Here is a 16112-nt window from a genome sequence, read left to right on the forward strand (position 1 = left end):
TTAATACCTTTTTTACGCTTCGTTGCAAAATGCCGCACAATAAATGAGACCAGCAGGGTGGTGTTTTACAGGGGTGTGGGGGGGAAATCAAACAAATGCTTTCAGACACTGTTTTGGAACAGTGATGTGTGTGTGTGTGTGTGTGTGTTGTATGATCTCTTGCAAACTGTGAGGTTTTGTTCCTGTTAAAAGGAAAGGGGGAAAAAAAAAAGGCTTAAACCTCATCTATGGAAAAAATGTCAGAAATAGTTGAGAAGTTGAGTAATTACGGTCTTTTTGCACCAGGTCAGTGAGAGCTGAGTTAAGGTGCAGAATTGCAATGTGACATGTTTTGAAATAAGGTGAAGAGCACTGTATTTCGTCTCAGGTCCATGAGCCGTTTATAGGTTCCTGTTCATTCCCAGTCCTTTTCCTTGGGATGTTTGTAGGTGTGACTGCATGGAAGAGGTGCCTGATATGCAGCCGAGCTCAGCAGCAGGAGCAATGGGACAAGGTGCTTGGTTCAGGCTTTGGAGACGGTCACGCTTGGTGCACGGTGCCAGAAACGTTCTCCTTGCTGCTGTGCATGGCTTGCCGTGTGAAGGCAGGCTGCCTGACAGCTTGTGGTCCTCTGGGGACTCTGAATCACACAAGAAGCAGCAGCAGATGGCCCCGTGCAGAGGTAGCTGGTTGCCTTCTGCTTGTCCCTCCTGGGATCTGCCTCGGGATCAGGAAGCCCCTGGGGGCATGTGCTGTGCAGTGTGGGGCTGACAGCAGCACCCAGCCCCTCTCCATTCCAGGAATGTCACCCCAGCCCAAATCTTCCATCACCACCTTTGTTCAGTGCCGCTGGATCCATCAGGATCCATCTGTATGCACCAGTCCCCCTGTGGCCCGCAGGCTCCCCAGTTCTTGAACTGGAAGTGATCTGGTTCTGGGGTTGTGCCTCCAGCTAGTTCCGCTGACTTTTGCTTTCCCTCCCATGGACACAGTGTGCTACTCCCAGCCAGCCCGTGGGCCTGAGTCATTCACCACAGGAATCTGAGACTCATTATCAACATCAAATGCAGCTTGTTAGACCTTTGAAGTGGCGTCAATCTCGATGGAGCTGCAGTGTGAGGTGCTGGTCCCATCACACTCCTCAGCTGCCCCAGACAGCTGTCTCAGTGGCAGATACCAGAGAAGAGAGGTTGAGAGGTTGTTGCATGCCCAGATTCCTCATCTTGTGGTTCAGAGGATGCTCACATGCGTGGGAGATGCTGTCCTGCATCCCCTTGAGGTCACCGAGATTGTCACAGGTTTGTTTCCTGGCAGCACCTCGGCTGATAGAACTCATGTCCTGGCTCCTTTGCTTGGTCTGTAGCGTTTCCTCCTGTTCTCCCTCCCTGGAAAGTAGCAGCCTTGTTTGTTGCCCTGGGAGCTTTTTTTTTTTTTCCTCCAAGCTGCTTGTTTTCCGTGGTCTCGCAGTCCCTGATAAACAGTGAGACTGGCAGGAATGAGGAGATGGTCACCGGCAAGCGCTCCCGCTGTCCACAGACTCACCCCATCGGCATGCTCAGCCCTCATGCCAGTGACATGGCTGTTTGCTCATTAAAAATAGACCACAGACAATGCCACTTCCTGAGGACTGTGATTTATCATTTAATAACAAGTGGTTACTCATTTTCCTTTGGAAAACTTTCTGGAAGTGTTATTTTGCTTTCTCCCCTGGCTTCCTTTTTTTTTTTATATATATTTTTTAAAATTTCCTTCTGAGTGCTTTATTATCCTTCCCAACCACTGTTCCTTTTAAATGAAGTATTCCTTTTTCAAGTGGGAATCATTTTTGTGAGTTCAAGATAGGGAAAAAAATGTTGCTAACCCTTTGGACATGAGCTTTTCTTCGCGGGCTCCTGCAGCCCTGGAGCTCGGCCATGGGAAATTACAGCGAGGAGATCAGTGAAACCCAGCTCGGAAGGAAAGACGTGAGGAAAAGCAGTGATCCTTCACCTAGTCTGGATAATCTGCATTATCTGACCTCTAAGAAAACTTGAAATAACTGCAGAGCTCTTCCATTTTCGCTCATATTGTCTGAGTTACCAGCTCAGCAGGGATGGAGGGCTTCAAGAGCTACAAGGGAAACTCATGCCAGTGGTGGCATTTTAGTGACTGCACCAAAAAAAGTGCTGAAAGCTGTTGAGTAGCTCTCGAGGAAACAGTGACAGTTTGATAAACAAACTTGGGAAATATGACCAAGATGAAATAGTTATAATTGGGTACTTAAGAAGCTATACTTAAAAAAAAAAATAAAATAAAATGGTTTGCTGTTGGATCAGTAAGGCATTTTGAGGAGTCTGCTTAAGGTCTAGTTTCTGTAGTAGGTTATATGGTAGGCTGCAAAGGATACAGAAGATGAAATGCAACCAGAGGCATTGAAGGTGCTTCAGGTGGTAGTATCCTCGCTTGCAGTTGTCTGAAGCTACAGGGGTGCTTTGAAGACAGGAAAAATAAATTTAGTAAAGACAAATGCAAATTAGTGCAGTTGGAAATGGTATGCACGTACCCAGAATGAACAATAACAGGTTAACTGCAGAAGGGGGTCTGGGAGCCGCAGTGAATCACAGCCTGGTTGTGTATTAGGGGTCGGATGCTGTTACAAGAAAGGCAAATCCTGAATAGTACACAGGAAAACAGCAAAGGTAACAATTCTGTCTCGGTTGTCTCATGAAACCTTTCTTGAAAACACAGCATCCAGTCTCTGCCCCTCTATTTTTAATAGGAAAGCAGGTGGCTTGGGAAGATGGAGCTGCTGTTTGGGAAACTTCACTTATGAGGAATAGCGAGAAGGTTTGCATATGCTAAACCTAGGAAAAAAAAAACAACAAACAAACACAACCACAGGTGTTAGGGATGGTTTGATGGGATGCTGTCTGTAGCAGTGATTTTGGAGCCAGGTGTGTCTGCTCTCCTGGTGTTCCTGAGCTGCAGCTCGTCATGTAGGCAGTGGTGTAGCCACGATGGTCTGTCTATATGTTGATACTGTGAGCTAGACAAAAGAACTTACATTTGTATAGAGAAATAAAGCCCCAAAATGTCCCTAAAATTATTTCACAATGTGGCTGCATGGTTTTGCCTGGCCAATGGATAGGTTGCAGGAGGAAGGGCAAGAAGAGAAGAGGTTGAACATCTCTTTTGAATAGAGACTTGAAGGGAAGGTCGCAGATTTGGGATGCCCAGGAAGGTGGTGTGAGGAGCACAGCATCTCTCCTCAGCTGAAGACAGGACCAGAGGAAGGCTGCCCATAAAGCAGCGCTTTCCTGGACGCTGCCTTGCAGTGCCTCAGCTCGGATGTGCCTGGTGGCAACGGGACCGGCTGGTATTCCTCAAAGTACAGGTTCCTGCTCCTGGTGGTGGCGGCGAGGGACGAACGAATGGTTCTGGAGCTGGGCCAAAAGGGATTAGAAAACACTTTGTTAGCGTCCCAGCAGCCCTTCCTGGATGGCGGGGCGAATGCTGCTGGTGGCTGGGAGCTGCAGCTGAGTCTGGCTTCCTTCTTGGCAGGAGCGGAGCCGATGTTGCCTTGGAGAGCAGCACGGAGACAAACGAGCCAAGAGGGCTTCAGGTTGGATGGCTGTTGGACATCCCTCCTGGCCCAGTGTTTCTGCAGTCCTTGCGTCCACATTTTGGCATGCTTCTGGCTGCTGTCCTTTGGTCCTGCTGAGCCTGCGTGTCCCAGCACTGAGGAGTTGTCTCCTGGCAGTCCGAGTCCAGATTTCCGACATGACTGCATTTTTGGCTCCTGGGAGCCGCTCCATTGACCACAAATTGGTCACCCTGTGCTGTGATGCAAGCTGATGATTTCCTCCCCGTGAATGCTAAACCAAATACCCCTGCGACTGCCGTCTCACCCGGTGTTCACAGCTGCTGGGAATGCTCTCCAGCCCCCCCAGACCCAGATGATTCAAGCTGATACTTATGCTTATGATTAAATGCTAAATGCTTTGTCTCTTCTGCCCTCCCAGCTGTACCCCCGAGGGAAAAGAGGGGTTTCACCGCGAGAAGAAAGAGTTTTCTGGTATTGGTTGGTCAGTATTAAGAATGTGTAGCATCAAAGCTAAAACAGCGTGCACTGGCTTTTAAAATCACAGTTGGACATAAAAGTGCCTCGACGAGGAAGATGATAGATAGGCAGAGCTACTGGGTACGCCTGCTCTTTTTCAGAGGTTGCAGCAGTTTCCACACGGTGTGCAGGGCTCCCTTGCCGTGCTGCGACCCTGTGCTGCACTGAGCGCGGTGTCTTCGGGGGTTACAGATCTGAGCCTCGCTACCCAGCCCTGGGTTTCAGTTCTAGCTCAGTCACTGCTGAAATTTCCCTTAAAAAAAAAAAAAAAGCTTGATTTTGACACAGGCAACATGTGAGGTGCTCATTCTGATTTGTGTTGGTCTAGGTTGTTTAAAAAATCCTGATAATTTGCCTTAAAAAGGTTACTGAGAAGGTGAAGAAGAAAATAACCAAATTGCTGTTTGTTGCTGTGTACTCACCGCTCACAGGCTGGGGCTTACAATGGAAAGAAGTCAAATGCAGTCATAAACCCACGCTGCGGAGAGGTGAGCGACTGGCAGTTGAGTTGGACAGGCTGTAAGAGACTTACACTGTGTGTAAATAAATAAAAACAAGATGATTTTGAGCACAAAGCATGGAGCAAAGAGCTCCCATGGTGCGGGGGACTGTGTTACAGCATGTGCAAGCTTTGCTGGGTATGAACATGATCTAAGGAGGAATTATTATTATTTTTTTTTTTCCAGCAGAAAAGCTGAAGGCTGCCCAGGCAGTTCCTCCCCATGATGTTGTATCAGAAGAAATGTCCACCAAGTGCATTTTGCTGGGAAGTGAGCTTGTGGCAGGGCTGCTGAGAGCAGTGTAAGAGGAGCAGCATCACGGGGATGCTTCTTGGGGCATGCAGAAAGCGCCCGGAGTTGCCCAAACCCACCCCGATTTTGCAAACCATGGCGGGTGGTTTGGGCAACGCTGAAGGTTTTTATTTCTCAAATGCTTGGTAGGGGCAGGGTGAGACCCCAGACTGTCTCACAGATACGTAGGTGAGTGAGGTGTTGGGTTATCTCTGTGCCACCCAGCCCCGACAGCAGCAAAGTGGACGTGGGGAGCATGTGCTGCCCTGATGGCACTGAGACCGGCTTGGAGGCTGCTATGGGGAGTGTGTGTCCCCTTGGTCACTTGTTCATGCCCAGGCATGATTATTTGCTGGCGGCACCCTTTGCCCTGCATTTCCGAGGTGTCTCTCTGTACAGTAACATGTGCATCATTAAAAAAAATGGGACTGGGAGGAGCTGTGAGGCTTCCAGGTTGGGTCAGGTCACTGCGTCTGCCTGAGCATCCTGCCCTGTCCAGCAAGGGGGCATGAAACTCCTCCTGCAGCGATGGAGACCTCCAAAGAGCCAGCGAGGAGACCTCCACTGAGCCCTCAGGGCAGCACCAGCTCCAAGCTTTGCAACAGCAAACTTCTTGTCCCAGGGGGAAACTGCAGCTCCTAGGGTCAGGGTATTTGGTGCAGTTTCCACCTGCCTGGTCCAAGGTCATCGTGCTGGTGCCAGTATTGACGGGTAGCATGGAGAAGCACCTGTAAGGTGCCAGTGCTGCCCCATGCCCTTGTCTTACTTTGTATCATTGCAGCCCCGAGTCCTGCTGCAGATCCTTATGCAGGGACCTCATTTGGACACATCTCTGGTGGATGGGGACATTCTATCCTTGGTGTACATTTGGGCTTGTATTAATACGAGTTTATTGGGGTAGTCCAAGTGGCTGTGGCTACCCAAATATTTGGCCACATGCAGCTCTTTTGCCTGGCTCTTGCGAGTGTCCCAGTTATCACTGCCTCTCCCAAACCAGTTGGTAACTTCTGTCTCCTCCCTGTGGTTTTACTCCCTTCTTCTGTACCTTTTCACCCCAAAATCATTTTTAAGAAGGCGCTTTCGAGGCTGGCATACCTTAGCAGGGCTCCACTGATGTGCACGCTCTTTATCTCCGTTTGTAGGCTGCCAGGGCAGGGCTGGAAGTGCAGCTCTGCGGGCACCCGGAGCGAGTCACTGCAGCAGGTCTCCTGGTATGCAGCACATCTGCAGCAGATGGAGAAGAGCCTGTAACATCTTGCTGCCTGCCAGCCTCAGATTGGCAGCAAGCATGGCAATTTGGCATGGGAGCATTGAGAAAAACATGTGTGCTGGGAGCACCAGCAGCGGGGAGCTGTGGCTGAGAGCCCTCGGAGCATCGTGGCTCCTCGGAGGCAGGGCTTGGCAGCCTTGACTTAGCCATGATCCTACTGGCCCATATCTGAGAAAGCTGGACTCTCCCATCCGCTTCAGGAGGCTCTGAATCAGGCTTTTATTAAGCAACCGGTGAGAGCTTCTCTTTGTGCTTGCATGCAAACGTTTCCCAACCCCATGGGCCAGCTGCTGCGCCGCAGCTTGTGTGCTGCAGAGCGGGCGGTGGAGAAAGCTGCTGGTGAAGGCAGCATTTGATGCTTCAATATGGGCAAAAGAGGGGATCTTTTTTAACTGATCAAGCATGTATTTTGTGAGTGTGAAAGGGGCTGGCTGTTGTCTGAGCTGTGTGTATCGCAGCCTCCATCACTGGACACCAGGTTGGTTCATTGCTTTAGTGATGTGCAGGGATAAGTAACAGTGTTTGCTTGGCTGCTGCAGCCAGGCACTCAACTTTAAGGCGTTTTGGTTTGTTCCTGCTGTTTGACAGCTGTCATTTGGGGCAGCAGCCTTTGCAACACAGCATCATGCCTCTGCCTGTCTGCTCCAGGTCGATCCCAAAGGCTGGTCTAGAAGCACAGTGTGGGCAGCAGGAGAGAGCCCCCTCCCTAGGGAGGGATGTTGGATTTGATGGCCAGGAGCTGCCTGCGCAGGGATATGTGGAGGAGCTGGATGTGGGAAGTTGGGTGCAGGACCCTGGAGTGGGACTTTGAGGGTACCTGCCCGGAGATGTTTGATGTCTTCGTTCTCCTCTCAGTGTGCTTGTCCTGGAGCTGCAGGGCGTACTGAGCAGGTGGATACCAAGCAGCATTTCTGCCCAAGTGGGTAATCCATCATCTGGCCATTTCTGCTGGGAAAGCATCTCCTGGGCGGGTCCGGAGCCTTGCCAGGGTGGTACCCACGTGGGGCATCCCTGCAGCGGGACCTCTGTAACTCCCTCCCTGGGGACATCATTTCTGCTCGGAGCTGTCTCAGCAGAGCATCTGATTTGGGTGCTGGGGGGAGCATCCAGGTGAGCTACTGCTTCCCTGGAGCCAGGGAGGAGGAGGTCACCTTGCAGGGGACCTGTGCCAAGCTGCCATCCGTGGCAGGGACAGCTGGCTGACGAGCCCGGCGAGGCGGGTGCCCATGGGGATTTACCCTTATCTCCTGGCGTGCTCACACTGGAGAGCAAGGAAGATCTGCCAGCAGCTTTCCCTTTTTCCGTCCTCATTTTTCCTCTGGCTCTGTCCGCAGCTCGGGAGATTGTCAGAATGGGAAGCGTTGCCCACTGCCTCCCTGCGCTCATCCCCTCGGCTTTTTCCTCCTGCTCCTGGTGCTGAGTGGCTCCGACAGACTTTGGCTGGAGTCCCAGAAACAACCTCTGAACACACACAAACAGGGAAGGCTAAAATAACACTTTAAAATTGTTAAATAAATAGCGATCGGTCTCTGTTAAATGGGAAACGCGGCTTAACTTGTTAGATTTTTTTTTTGTCCTCCCTCGGACAGGGAATTTGTGTGTGTGTGTGTGTGTGGAGTGTTTCTTGTACCTCGTAATTTCTGTGCTGTGGCCCCAAGTGGGCAGAGAAGGGTTATGAGACTGCAAGTTACTAAACACTTACAGTAAAAGTGTAGTCATCGTGAACCTCATCCAAACAGCCTTAGTTTTTTTTTTTGTTTTTCTTTTTTTTTGGGGGGGGGAGGGGAGGGGTGTTTTTTTTTTCTGCTTTTTTTTTTTTTTCCTCTATCCCGCCAGGATGCTGCTGCGTCACTTGCATTCTTCACCCCTACTGCCTTGTTGGGAAGGAGGAACCCTCCGAAACCGGCAGTAACTCTTTCCAGGCTCCTCGCAGCAGTGCCCAGGGCTGCTCGCTGCCTCTCTGCTCCAGCCCAGGGTGCTTGGAGAGTGCGGGGGCACCGCCGAGGGCTCGCTTTGCAGCGGGCGATGCTGCCGGGCCTTTCCGTGCCCAGTCTCTGCCAGCAGCCACCCGAAAAGGACTCGCTTCTTTCTCCCTGGCGCCTTTTCAGATCTCAAGCAGAAATAGCATAACAATTATCGTAGTGTGAGAGAGCGGGGAGCGATGCAGGAAGCATTTGGGAAATGTCTGCTGCAAACGGCTGCCAGCAAAGGCTCTGCTGAGCAGGAAGAGGGATTGACATAGATACCAAAATTTGTGTGTCAGTGTGAGAAAGTGCACTTCTCATCCTTCCTGGGTCTCTTCCTAGCAAGCGTGACCTTCCCAGAGCTTTCCTGAAGGACCCGGGGATGCAGCCTGGGGCTGGAGGGGAGGTGGCTGTGCTGCGGCTGGTTAGCTTCTGGGCCTTGCTGCCTAACAGTCTTGCCAGTTTCTGTGTTTTATTATTTCTGTGATTATTATGTGATTCTGTCATCTCTCAGAAGATGCTTCACTGCCAGCGTATGCCTGTTCTTCTGGGTGTTGTTCCTGTATCCCTGCTGCCCACATGCAGAACACGTCTGCGTGTCTTTCCCAGGCAGCTTCGAAGATATCCTGGGGCTCAGTTTGTTGGAAAGCAAGATGCTCTCAGGACTGTGCTGGCCATCACCTCTCATAAGCATCAACAGGCACCCTACTGCATCCTTCTAGCAGGAGAAGGACACAGAAATCGCTCTTATGGCAGGGACTTTTGGTCATTTCTGCTGGTGGTGATGGGGAAGGCACGGTGCCCATGGTGGGGAGTTCACACCGTGCGGGCAGGTAGAGCAGTGAGGATCAGGTCCTGCTGTTGGCATCTTTGCAAGTCACAGAAGAGTAATAGGATGTGGGTTTCTGTATAGGTCATTATAGGTCCAGCCAGCTCTGCCCTGGCTATGTCACTGGGTTGGAGCCATGAGAGCCCTTCCCTGCCAGGGCAAGCTGTGGTCACACCGGGCACAGGAGCACCCGCACCGGCTCCAGACAGAGCTGTAGGAGTCACCTTTTGGGTTTTCTGGGTTACAGCTTCCCTCCTGCCCTCGCTCACCCGTGGTGGGGTGCATGGACTGTATCGGGGCTCACCTCTCACATTGCCCCTCGCTGCAGCACGGTGCATTGGGTGAGAGATGCAGGGAATGTACCCCTATACCTGGACCTGCTCCTGTTTCGGGCTGCTCTCCAGGTTTCTTTACACATGAATTCCCCCAGTCTGATGTTTTGAATAGTAGAAACTTGTCTGTGTGTTGGCCACATGGGAGACAATTGTTTCTTGCGAGCTAGCTGAATGGCAATAAATAAATAATAATAATAACCTTTAGCTCCCTACAGAGGCAAAATTGTACATTTCATTGCTTGGCTTCCCCAGATTTTCATGGTGGGGGTGAGCTGTGGGGCAGGGGGGCTTTGTGCTTCTGCCCCGTGAGCTGCAGGAGCTCAGGGGCCCGAGATCTATCTCTTTGAATGAGAGCAGAGTAAAACTGCAGAAGTAGCCTGAGCGGGGATACCCAAAATGGACTTCAAAAGGACGGGAAGTGGGTGTCTAAATACAACCTGCAAGTCTTTAGTTCTTTATGACTGTGATGGCCTGAGCCTGTTATCTTGAGCATCGGTGTTGCTGCAGCGATGGAAACAGATGATTTTTTTTTTACCCCTTCCTCTCAGCTGGGGTAGTCATGTTTCTTCAGTATGTACAATAAATCTTGATGCCTGGAGAAGCAAAGTGTCTCTTCGCTTCAGCCTTCCAAAAAGACATGGAAGAACAAAGCAAGAAGATTCACTATGTGTTAAAATGCTCCACATATTAAAAACCAAAACAATCAAAAAACAAAACAAATAATAAAAAAAAACACTGTTCTGTGGATGTCCTGTTTCAGCTTTGCTGTAAAACTCACCGGTCAGTAAACGGTGGATCTCCTGTTCCCATGGAGAAAGCTTTTAGGTCTGCAGCAGCCTTGCTGTGGGAAAGAAAAAAAAAAATAAATCAAAAAGATCCACTCTTGGTCTTGCAAACAAAGGTTGCCTTGGATTGTGGTCACATGTTGCAGTTCAGCTGATCTGCCTTGTGCCAAAAGGGGAAAGATTTCTAGTACTTGCCTGAACCCCACTGAACTGGTTTAGGGAATTAATTAGATGAAAACTCTTCATTCTTTTTTTTTCTTTTTTTTCTTTTTTTTTCTCTCCTCACTGTTTTTTTTCTTAGACCTGATGGCCCTGCGTTGGCTTTACCTGCCCTGCTGCTGTGGGGGAGGCAGGGTCCCGAGGCACTAGGGACAGAGCCACCTCCTTGATGACTTGTGGCCACTGAGTGAACTTGACTGTGATTTAAATTGCACCCCCAGCAGAGGGGTTTTGGCTTTTTCCCTGCTGAAGGTGAAGGAGCCTGCCAAGGAGCTGTGTAAATACATACCCAGCGATTCTCAGTGGCCAAGTTGCATCAAGGATATCAGGAGCAGACACCCCTACGAGACCTCCTGGAGGTGAATTGCAACCCCCAGGTGTATGAAAGGTATCAATAAGCTGCTGGTGCTGGAAACTGGCAGCCCTTCTGTCCTGACCCAATGCTCTGTGTTCAGTAAACACCACTCAGGTCAAGTTCCTTGCCCTGAGCACATTGCGTGGTCCATGCTCAAGGAGATGTTCAGGAGACCCTCCTAAGGCCAGAGATCAGAGGTTGTGTGAACACACCTGCAAAATCTTTGGCTTCAGAGTTGGTATTTAGCTACGTATGTGTGCTGCATGCATTACACGTGGGGTTTTGGGGCAAACCCAGTGCAACAGGTTTAGCTCTCATCCCAGGCAGTTTTCTCAGGGCTTGCTTCTAATTTTACCAAGCTCATCAGATCCCTGGTTCAGAGGGTGCTTCCTCTGAGGGGTATGGTCTCAGCAGAGCTAGGTAGTGAATTGGTTTCCAGGATTTTGTCACCTTGCCATGTCATGGGGCTTTCTGGGGGTGGAGGTTGTAAGTGCAGCCTCCATCACATGCTGTTCCTGTTGTCTTTTCCCCCAGTTGATGAGCTCTGGGTTCCCAGCTGGCACCTTCACCTGGTGGAGTCGGTCAAGTACTTGTAGGGCGCCCAGACCTGTTAGTGTGGAATGGGCTGGTGGTTGTTTTCCCTTTTTATTAGCATTATTATTTGTTAGCCAAGGTAGTAAGGATTAGGGTCTGCTGAAGACAAAGGAATAAAAGCCATTTTGTTTATACCTGCCTGCTTCTGTAAACTGGAAACGCCCAGCAAAGAGCCTGAGTGTGCCAGAGAGGATACTGAAGATCTTGGTTACAGACCTCTTTGATTGTTTGTTTTTTAAAAAAATATTTTTATTATTATTATGCAGTAAAAAACATATCTCTGCTTTTTTTGGGTGAGGTGGAGTTAAATACTTGCCTCTTCCCAAGTTTATTGTGCTTCCCTGTGGCGTTGCACGCTTTGTTCGTAGCATCCTGTATGGGAGATGAAAAGGTTTCGTGCATACTCCCTCCGGGGCAATGTGGATTTCTCCTCAAAAACGCAGATTCTAGTGACTAGTTTTAAATGCCTAAAAAATGAGGCTTGTACTTTATCTCTTGGGAGATCATTGACGGATCCATTTCTCAGAAAGATATTTTATTCATTCGAACTATTCAGTTCTTTAATTCAGCGCCACTCCCTTCATTCGGATGCCTGGAGTCTTTTATCGTGTCTCCTCTTACTCATTGCTTAGCCAAGTTAGACATATTTAGCTCTTTTAATCTTTCCTCGTAACTCAGTGTCTTTAATCATCGTTCTTGATGTCAGAGTGTTTGATGCCCACTTTTACAGAAAGTAAGCCTGGATTTGGTGTGTGTGTGCGAGTCATTTGGCAAGTGATCCAGGAGAGCAGCAGTAGCTGAAGTGCTGCAGCTGGTTGCATGGGCTCCCTCCTGGATTCCTCAAAAGCTCGCTCAAACCTCTCAGTGTGGGTGCTGGGAAAGGTTTCTGGCTCACCTTGTATGCCAGCAGACTTGGCACGCTCTGGGATTAATTAAAGTATTTGTTGGATGTGGGCAGCAACCCCCCCAAAGATGTCTTGTGGCTTGGTTTTCCAGAAGCAGATTTCTCTGGACTTCCACAGAGCTAACTGAAGATGCAGGTGTTGATCATGTTTGTAGAAAACAGGCCTAGAAAGGTTACTGCAACCCATGTTACCTTCCCTTACCCATCAACAACGAGAGCGAGATAGGGATTTATTTCCCTTCTGCAATCTCTGAAGCAAATCCTGGTGATCACTTGTTTTTCGGTACCTGCATTGCAGGTCTGGGTGATTTTGCTACACACTGCTTGTGCTGGTAGCCCATTCTTGCTGCAGGTATTAATGCTGTTTTTCCCAGCTGGTTCCTGTATGTGCACCCTATAAGAGTCATTCACAACTTCTCAGAGCAGCTTGAATGTAAGAACTCTTGCTGGCTGTTACTGAGCTAAGCAGTGCATCCCCTCAGGGCAGTGCCTTCAGACTGGGCTGTCTGACTCCTTCCCTGCGTTGAGATAGGTGTACCTCCTGGAAACCTCTCTTTTCAGTGGGAGCTGTAGGTATTTCTCTGTTCAGAAAGCCTGACTTGATCATTTTCTTTGAATAGACAAGCCCAGATGCTGAGTCGAATGGGTTAATGCAGAGCATCTCCAGATTTGCTGGCATCCCCACTAGGGTAGCTCGGGGTGGCACCTCTGCCTTGCAGGAGGAACAGGGGCTCTGAGTTGCTGAACGCTTGGCAGGGAATTAAAGGAGGCCAGAGACTGCCTGTCCCTCCCCCACATCCCATTCTGCGGGAATGCTTCTCATACTCGCCCAAATTTAGCAGTGCAAATGTCACTCGGTTAAGTACGCTGAATGACGAAGCTATTCTGATCTTAACAGAATCCCACTGCCCTGCCTTGGTTCAGGCTTGGGCTATCAAAGACGCCGTGTGATATAGGGCTTCCCTGACAAGGGGTCCCATGGCTTGGGAGGAAGAAGAGGAGGGAGCCCTGGTTTGTGGGAGAAAGCAGACCCCCAGCACCACCGCCCAGCAGCCCTAGCTGCCAGACCAACAGCCTGGTGTCCTCCAGGTGTCCCTTGCAACCTTTGTGTGATCAGGTTGTATCAGGGGGCATCCATGAGACTGGAGATGGCTGCTAGGAAAAAACCTGTGCCCTCTTGTCAATGCTTTGGGACAGCAGGGTCCTCTACCCCAGCCCTTGTCCTTGCAGCTCGCCATCCCTTCACCATCCGGAGTCCTGGTTGAGCTTCCTCAGGAGTGTTTGGGGGATTGCTTCCCCAAAAGCTGACCTGACTGTCTCTGGAGGACCTTCAGGCTCGCTTTGGTGCCCTGTTGCTGGATCTCTCTGGGTGTTCGCCACGGGGTGGGCACAGTACTGCAGGGTTTCATCCCCAGGCTGCTTGTGGGGGGCACGTCACACCCTGCGTGCAATTACACTTGTATAGCTGGGGGATTTTCACTCCCTGCCTCTTTGATTGCAACCTTGGGGGCCGGAGTGAACACTTTTATATATAATTGCTTTACTTTGCAGCGTTATTTTGGAGAAGAGAGGAAATGAAGCTTTTTTGGTTGGAGGGAGGGAACAGGGTTTGGCTTGCTGACATTTCTTTTGTTGTGATGTTGTGTAGGTCTCGCTTGACTGCGAAAAGGAGAAAGGAGGAGCGTGAGCAGGGAGCTCAGGTCCTGCCAGGGCTTCCTGGGAAATGAGGTGAGTGGTGACAGCTTTCAGCACTGGTGAGCTCAGAGGTGCAAACCCTCCAGGGCTCCCCCACAGCCCTTGGGTGAGAGCTCTTCTGTTGAGCCTCCAGACTTCTTTTTGTTACGGGTTTCTGGGTCTATGTGCCTTTATCGGGACATGGCTGAGGGAGGACTTTATAGTCCTGAAGTTTTCGGGGTCACAGAGGACTGGAGACTAACCCGAGCATGCCGAGGTCTGTGGCTCACACAAACCTTGTGTCTGGCTGTGGCCTGACTGCATTTGGGATTCATGGCATGGGCTGTGCTCCTCTAGATCGATGCTGCAATTACCTGCAGCTGAACAAGTCTCCCCCAGCCTTCTTTAACAGTCAGTGGAGGGAAATGGATAATTTTAGGAAGTGCCTGCCCCTGACCTGTTGTAGGTGTCTGTGGAATGAATCATTCCCTACAACGCCTGCTGCTCTGTAAGGCAGGCACAGCAGGGACGCCTTGTCTGGATGAAAGGCCTGCATTTGCCTGGAGGAATTGCAAGTTCAGTGTCTGCACCATGCACAGGATGACCTGAGACCAGGCTCTTTGCAGTAGCTTTGGATATCTGAACCCACCGGCTGATGAGAGCTTGGGCCTCTGCTAAACTACCAAGCGCCCTTGAATTTTCTTCTCCTTTGAGAGTAGTTTGGACACAGCCTAAATCTGTGAGCTTGTCTGAGCCTGCTCTCTGTGTTTATACACCCCAAACGACAGCGTAAGCACCTTCCTGAAGCATCACCCAGGCAGCTGCAGTCCAACTGGGTCAGCTCACGCCGGCTGCAGCAGTCCCAGTAGGGACCAGCAAGGCACCTCCTGCAGTGGCACGGAGAGCATGGCCCTGTGGCACTTCCCTCATGGGAACCAGCCCTGCAACAGCTCTCTGCAGTCCTTGAGCTTCTTGAAGAGTGTGTCTTGTGGCTTTGCAGCAGCAGGAAGGGTTGAGTTGAAGCTTACACTGTGCCTATGGAATACTGGCACCAGTATGAGTAGTGTAGCACTGAAATGCGCAGCATCCCAGTAACTCAGAAACAGCCTGCAGGTGTGGAAATGTGAAGAAATGAGTCCTACATGTCAGGGCTCTCTTGGTTGGTTATCTCCCTTGAGAGCTTTTGTGCACTTTGCTGCATGTCCTGTGCACAGGAAATTCTCTCCAGATATCCATCTGCCTTTGCTGAGCTGCCTCCTCCCCTGCATCTCCTCACCATAAGCTTTTTTGGGACAGGAACTTTGCTTTCTGCGTGTGTTTGCAGAATGCTCAGCATGTGCTGGCCAGTCTGTGTTGCAATGTGACTACATATTTTGTAGTAAAGGTTAAAATTTAGCAGCACAAGCTGTTTTATCCGAACAGCTGCAGCTCTGGAAGATCTTTTGTATGCTTCTGTCTCCACTGATGCCTTAGGCGTGCTCTCAGCGGTACAGCCCATTGTCCTGCATTGAGAAAGTGGAACTGATATTGATGCATTCTGAGATTTTGACCTTAGGTGAAGGAGGAAATGCAGTTTGCTGCAGTACATCACAGTTGTTGAGTATTAAGTGGGCAAAGAGATGGAGTGTGTGTGCATGTGTGCATATATAGTTTATTTTGCAATTTGCAATTTTGCAATTTGCTGTTACTGGTCATTCCAGTATTTTCACTGCAGCACTGGAGAGGCAAAATGCTTCCTTATATAGTGAGGGAAACACAGGCACAATGACGCTGTATGGTCGCTGCCTGTTGGCTGAGCTCTGGCCATGTCCAAATGGGGGCTATGTACATCTTCCATCCATCTGCCCTGGGGACCAGATGACATTGCAGGGGCTCATGGTGCCCTTGGGTTGGGTGCTTGCTGGTCTCTTTGATCTCAAGCTGTGCCTTGATTCTCTATCCAGAGATAAGGATAAATTGAATCTTTGGAGCTGATTTCCTTCACATGATTATGTGAAGGAAAAGGGATGCAACTGCAGGTCCTGGTTGCGTGTCTAAGCAGAGCTGGATGCGTTCTGCAGTATCAGTGGTTCCCAGTCAAAAAAAAAACTCATTTTCACTTGGCTGCTCTCAGTCTGGCTGGGTTTTCCCAGATAAAATTCATCCAACACAACAGCTGCCTTCCCTCCTTTTTCCCTCCTTTTTTGGAAACATGCTTGTGCTGGGCTGATACCTCCAACATCAGCATCTCAGGGCTCAGAGTTTAAGACTGGGGCCTCTTTGGTCTCTTGATATCTACTTGCTGTGGGGCCACCAAGCCCATGGCCTTGTGCAA

At 50.0% G+C, this 16112-nt stretch overlaps 1 long non-coding RNA gene across 10 annotated transcripts in view; it reads left to right on the forward strand.

Moving 5' to 3' along the window:
* Positions 1-16112, forward strand: part of LOC137851482 (uncharacterized) — an 88794-nt gene that overhangs the window by 56057 nt on the left and 16625 nt on the right. For all 10 annotated transcript variants that reach the window (XR_011093233.1, XR_011093231.1, XR_011093226.1 and 7 more), the window contains one exon: positions 13773-13852. This is a non-coding gene — a long non-coding RNA (uncharacterized lncRNA). The remainder of the gene's footprint in view (positions 1-13772; positions 13853-16112) is intronic.

The sequence above is a fragment of the Anas acuta genome, chromosome 2 (assembly GCF_963932015.1).
Source record: "Anas acuta chromosome 2, bAnaAcu1.1, whole genome shotgun sequence".
Lineage (NCBI taxonomy): Eukaryota > Metazoa > Chordata > Aves > Anseriformes > Anatidae > Anas > Anas acuta.